Source organism: Poecilia formosa, unplaced genomic scaffold, assembly GCF_000485575.1.
Source record: "Poecilia formosa unplaced genomic scaffold, Poecilia_formosa-5.1.2 Scaffold57, whole genome shotgun sequence".
NCBI lineage: Eukaryota > Metazoa > Chordata > Actinopteri > Cyprinodontiformes > Poeciliidae > Poecilia > Poecilia formosa.
In genome coordinates this window covers 844,490-851,012 of record NW_006799996.1, presented here as the reverse complement: position 1 = coordinate 851,012, position 6,523 = coordinate 844,490, and the positions used below count along the sequence as shown (strand labels likewise).

At 36.1% G+C, this 6,523-nt stretch overlaps 1 long non-coding RNA gene across 1 annotated transcript; it reads right to left on the bottom strand.

Moving 5' to 3' along the window:
- Positions 1–691: 691 nt before the first annotated feature.
- Positions 692–3,847, bottom strand: LOC107836418 (uncharacterized). The gene is made up of 2 exons (XR_001662309.1): positions 2,542–3,847; positions 692–2,493 (listed from the first exon to the last, which is right to left on the bottom strand). It is a non-coding gene; the product is annotated as an uncharacterized LOC107836418 (long non-coding RNA).
- Between the last annotated feature and the right edge of the window lie 2,676 nt (positions 3,848–6,523).

Here is a 6,523-nt window from a genome sequence, read left to right as displayed (position 1 = left end):
GATACAAAAGTACTAGTTGATTTTTTTTTTTTTTTACAAATAAGACATTTTTCCCATGTTGTAAGAGAAAAATTCACCCATGAAACTGGTATTTTTAAATCAACAGTAAGGCATTATTGATCTAAAACAAGCTCCTACATCTTTCTGTAAAGTTACTTGTAAGTTAGTTTTTACTCACTTTAAGTGTAGTAAAATATTTGCACTAGAAACGAGATAAAAAAAAAATGTTTGGTAAGATTTTGTGTTTTTTTCCGTGCAGAGGCGTTGGGTGGTAATGTTGATCTGTTATGACCTGGGCTGAATACAAAGTCCTGTCTGCAAACCTTAAAGGAATCCAAAGGTAGTGAATAATAAATGAGCACAAGACCATTGCAGAGTGATCTGTAGGTAAACAGTAGCACTTCAGTTTTACTGATACATCTGTGCAAAGCACAATGAAGTCAAAAGCCTAAATTCTTCCTCAATTCTAGCGGGTAAAAATAGTCCCATGTTCGGTCCAAGCTGGACCTCTAATTGGGGAAATATTTTAGTAGCACTTAGTCTGTGGTGAACAGGCCTTCCCTGTATATTTGACCAGGATAGAAATCAAATTAAATTTTAATCAAAACACTTGAAAGCTCAGGGACCAAGAAGAAAAACAAATTATAAATAGTATTATAATGAAAAATTGCACATTTTGCATTCCTCCTAAAAGCTTCAACAAATTGAGACCATTTTCACCTTAACAGAAAAAAAAGAAAGCCAATCGGATTCTTCCCTCCATGAAGTTTCACTCGACATGGACTGAACACTGTCTCCACTGCTGTCTGTATATGAAGTGTTTTACTTTGTTGATCCTGTTCCTGCACTTTGCCTGCTACGAGTTGCATGCCTAAAAAAAAAAAGAAGCAAAAACAAACAAAAACAACAAAAAAAAACAAGCACTGTCATGTGGTTTCTCTATATGAATGTTTTTATTTTCTTTTGTAGTTGGCTGTTTACAGTTTTTGTTTATTTTTTCTGTTTTTACTGTGTTGCTTTATTTATCTGTGGAGCTCTAAGCCGGTTTGATGAAGGATGTGTTTGGCTTGGCGGTGTTTAGATGCTCTGCTGTGGCCCAAATGAATCCAGGAGAACGGTCCACGGCCCCCTCACGCCCCCCACTTCAACACGCCCCTGTCTGCTCAGTCACATCTGTGGATCATCCCTGCCTTGTGGTCATACGAATCCGCTTGGGTTTCCATCAAAGTGCAGCGCAGAGAGCTACAACAGGAACTGACTTGTGTTAGCAAATGTCCCATCTCATCATCACTCCATTGATGAACACTCTCTCTGTTATCAGTGTTAAAATATATCGCGAAAAATAAAAAAAAATAAAGACGTAAACCGAAAGAGCATCAACCTTCCCCCTTACAAAAACCACAAATTTACATCCAAAACCTGAACAATAACAGCGACTTCACTCAACCAAATACCCCCAACAAACAATGTGATTATACTGTAATGTTGATGCAACGTGTATGTACATGACAAAAAGAGTAAGAATAATAAATATATCATCAGTGTCAAGAAATCTATCTTTTTCTATTATGTTTAGTTGTGTTTTTTGGAATGACTTATATTGTGACACAAAACTGCAAAACAGCTGCAATGTAAAAAATATTCCGTGTTACTCTCTGTTTGTTGTTTTATGGAAGCCATGAAGCTACGGTGTGTTCTTGGAAAAAGCCCTGCTAAGTTTTAAATGTGGCAGCTAATGTTGTGTGTTTGCTATTCAGACTACAGGGTCTTGTATTCGAAAAAGCGTGTAATTTAAGTGCTAAAGTGCAAAAGATTGTAATGTTTTATATCAAGATTACTATTCATGAAATGTCAAGTCAAGTTTATACTTTTGTAATAAAGTGGCACTTAAAAAAAAAAAAAGAAGTTTTATCTCATAGTCTCGCTTATTAAAAAGTGGAGGGAGAAACAAGCAAAAAGCTTTTCTGATCCTAAAAGCTGCCAGGAGATTTCTATTTTTAGGTTTTTAAAAGGAGGAAAACTATTTGTAAACCTTTTTATTTCTATTTCTGGCACCATTTTAGATCTTCTTCTCTTCTGCACAACTTTAAATGGGATAGATCAGCGGTTTTGAAGAGAGGTTTTGTTTGAAGGTTATAAGCAGTTGGCGTCTTCTTATGATTGGAAATCGGATTTCAGTCTAAGATCACACCTGAGTTGCGCTCGACTTATTTGGATGTGGTTTCCTAATTGTGCCAACAACTAGATAAGGATTTTTTTCGTTTTTATTTTACGCACAAATACAAAAGTTAAGTTGCCCAGAAATAAAATGGCATATATCTGCAACTTCAATTCAATTAAAAAACTCTGATCGGCATTTAAGAGAATTAAATGTAGTTCAGAAAGGATCTCCTGTAGCAGTCTGTGCTACTGTCGATCAGAAGAAGTCTCTGCTGGAAGACACTTTTGTTTGTTAACCATCTCACAAAGCGGATGCACAATGTCTGTAATTTTCTTGCTTTTAAGAAGAATCCTTGTTTGCACAATAATCCCCAGATGCACTTTCACTATTTTCATATGCACGGCAGCCATATTGGATTTTGAACATAGTGTTTCATAATGTCCAATTTTTCCAGTTTGTATTCCGACTTCAGGGGGTTCTCCCGATGCATTTCAGGTGAGAGAATTCAAAGAGAACACACCAAGCTAACAGCTAAGAGTGACTAAAACCAAAACAGACTTTGGCCATTTTCAAACTGTGACTACATTTGCATTAGAGGATTATTTACAAAGGAAATGAAGTCAGTCCTTTTCCTGTATGAAACTAGACTGAGAAAAAAATCTCCATATTTGGGAATCATCAGGTTCATTGTAGATAACCTCCAGGACGGTTACTGAAGCACCATTTTAACAAACTCGTGGTGTTTTTTGAGATTGTCTGCCTTAGCGTTGACTTCTCTGGGACCAGCTGGATAACCAGTTGCCACCGTTACCAGTTGCCACAGTTTACATCTGATGACTTAACACTCAGAACAATCAAATTTACAATAGCTGGCTGTTTCATTTGGATGTTTTGTGGCCTGCTTACTGTCACAATCCGCCAGGGGTCAGGAGTTGCTTTAAAGGTGACCTACTTTCCTTCCTTTACCAGGTTAGCATAGCTCTATGGGCGATAAAACATGTTCATTAGATTTTTTTAACAAAGTGATTCTTAGATAATCAAATTTTAGTTTGGTCAGTTCTGCCCATTTTGAGCTCTTTTCAGAATGAGCTGTTTTAGGGAGTTCCGCTTTGGTTGCTAGGCGACAGGTTGGGCTTGGCTGGGGTTGCTAGGTAACGACGCAGTGCCTGTGACTGGACAGTGAGGAGGTTTACAAAAAGGCTTGTTTTCTAGACACCAAAAAACATTGACTTATTGCCAAAAAGAAAACCTTTATATCGTTTTCTGTTTGCATCATTTTCAAGAACTCTTTGAAGTCTCTTTATTATGCATTACACTAACATTTAATTTCCCTTTGGGATCAATAAAGTATTTTTGAATTTGAATTTCCAAAACCATCAACATCTCATGGAAGACCATGTAACAATTGTCTTTTTTTAAATGTTTTATGTTTTTCTATGTTTTAGAATCTAAAACCAGAAATAAGATGGTGATTATTTAAAAATGGCCACAAATTTTGTATTGTAAACATTAATAAGTTGTATTTTGATAAAAACTTTTGTCTGAACGAGTTTCATGAATCTACTCTTTGTTTAGAAAGGCTCAAACAGGAGTAGGGGGGGTCTAACTTTTTCACCTGCTAGATTTGTTAGATTTTTTTCCTTTTTGTTTGTATCCTTTGTTTACAAAATAAAACAACTTTATTTTTAGTTGCTTAATTTCAATTAAATTACTTTCCTGTCCAGAAATGTGATAAAAATAATAGATTAGGCACAGATATGTGAATATTTCTTTATAAAAATTAAGTTCCTGCCAACAGCGATCATTATTAATAATAACTGAATAATCTGAATTGATATGAGTTACAACATTTAATTTCTCTTTGGGATCAATAAAGTAGTTTAAAATTTTAATTTTACTCAGTTTTTACATTACTTTATAACCTTTTAACAAAATCTCAGTTTAACAATCTTGAGCTTTTAATTTAAACTAACATTTAACAAAAATCTGTTTTAGTAGAGCTGTGTGCGTGTGTGTGTGTGTGTGTGTGTGTGTGTGTGTGTGTGTGTGTGTGTGTAGTGGGGTCTGCATCTGTGTTGCTGTGGACCGAGGAGGGTGGGGGGGAGGAAGGAGAAAAAAAATAGGTCACCCCTTAAAACAAAAAGCTTGCAGTCAACATCGTAACCGTCTGCTGAATTTCCATTGGCTGGCCTGTCTCCATGGTAACAGGTTAACCTTGAGGCAGTAGTCACATGAGCGAGCGAGTCTTCTGCTGTCTTGGAGGATACAGAGCACGTCGTGTGACATCCCCGATCACGGTGCCAACCAGTCACGGTGGGTTGGAGGAAAAAAAACAAAACAAAACAAAAATAAAACAACACACGGGGCGCCGCTCAGACTGTAGGTGTGAAGATGACACAACATTCACAGCTCCGGTGATGTGCGATAATCTCCCTGTGAGCAGCGTGAATGGCTGAATGAATGCATGAATGAGGAGCTGAGATTGCCGTAAAGTGGGAGATTACCCGAGAATAGGGAACATCACCAGGGGTGGGTTTTATGGGTGAACACAGCAGAGTGGAACAAACAGTGCTGGTCATAAAACCCCCCCAAAAACAAGCTGAATGTTGTTATAGTCAAGCTTTTTACAGTGTGTAAAGCACAAAACAGAGAATTTAGCACGTAAAATAACAAATTAAATATATTTACAAATGTTTTAGATGTAATTCGGGTGTGTAAGTGTGTCTTCTGTGTTTTTACAGAGCGCATTAGTAGAAGGAGCAGGGAGAGCAGGAGATTTCTCCCTGGAAAGAGGGATTAGCGTGAGCGACACTGTCCCCTGCAGGCCGAACAGTGTACTGCAGCAGGGCGGCCTGCGTGTGAACCCTGAGAGTCTGAGGAGGTTTAAAATATTCAGCTGCCAGCCTGTGACCGACCGTGACCTCTGAGGGGAGCTTCTCAGTTCAAGCACTGGTTTGTGTGTGCAGAGAAAACTGAACACAGGCTCAGATCTCTCCCACTATGGAAGAGAATTAGGACAAAACAAACAAACTAAAAAACATTGGATTTTATGTCAGAATTCTGAGTTCAATCTAAGAATTCTGACTTTTTCTCAGAATTGTGACTTCTTACTTAGATTTCTGACTTTATTTCTCAGGATTTTTACTTTTTTGGAATTCCAATTAAGGTCAGAATTATGGATTTTTTTTCTTCTATTCCTATTTTAATCTAATAATTCCAACTTTTTTCTCAGAATTGAATTTTTTTGTCTCAGAATTCTAACCTTTTTCAGAATTCAGATGTTTTTTTTTCTTTTAATCAGAATTTCTTAAAATGTTCACCTTTAGGCAAATCTGGTCTTAAAACTAAAATCTGCCAAATAAATTGATGTCAGGCTGTAAGAGTGAAGAAAATGCAGGTTTATAAATCCCATAACAAGAAAGAAACAGTTTTGTGATGATTTTATATAACTGACATAAAATTAACAATGGTTGTTTATTAGCATTTTGACACAGAATCAGAACTCTGAGTTTAAATTCACATTTTCCTCTTTCTTCTCTTCATTTTCCAGCATCTTTGTGTCTCCAAATCTCTCAGTTTTGGCGCGTTGGTCACATTTGTTTTATCAAGAGTCGCCATAGCAACTGGCCGCATGTATTATTTGCATTTTATATGAATGCATGGCTCCTGAAATATATTAACTACTGCGTTGAACCAATACAATGCGAGTGCAATATTGTACGCTTCTTGCAACAACAATTTTGATGTGAATCTCCTGGAAATTAAAGAACTATTGCCATTTTGTCCACTTGTTTGTCCCATGAAATCATCAATAAATAACAAAAAATTAAAAAACATGATCAAATGCAGACACTGTGTGAAATTCAGTGATATAAATCCCACTTTTTTAAGTAAGTGGCGTCCTGAAAGAGCCTAATGGGAATGTTTTCAAGGACAATATTTGAGTTTGTGGTGGCATGAATACAGTCAAAAAATAAGAAATAAAATAGTTTTTTTTTAAATTATTTCTATCGTTATCACAATAGTACCACAAAATATTGTGATAAAATTCAAATTCCATGACACATTATTGAACCATTTCACTGGAATATGTTGCTGGAGATGAGAAAACTTTTACATAAATTTAATCATTTATTATTTAATCTTATTGGAACGAGATGAAATCTTTAAGTTTCCAATAAATTTCACACAAAAGCCAAATATCCCAAACTTTTTGTGAAAAGTGCAGAGCAGACAGAGTACACTGCAAAACCCCAAAAGCTTACAAAGTAATTTTGGTTTACTTTTTACTGCAAATATTTTTCATACACGTGAAATAAGACAAAACTAACTTACAATAAACTTTTCAGCAAGAAACATGAG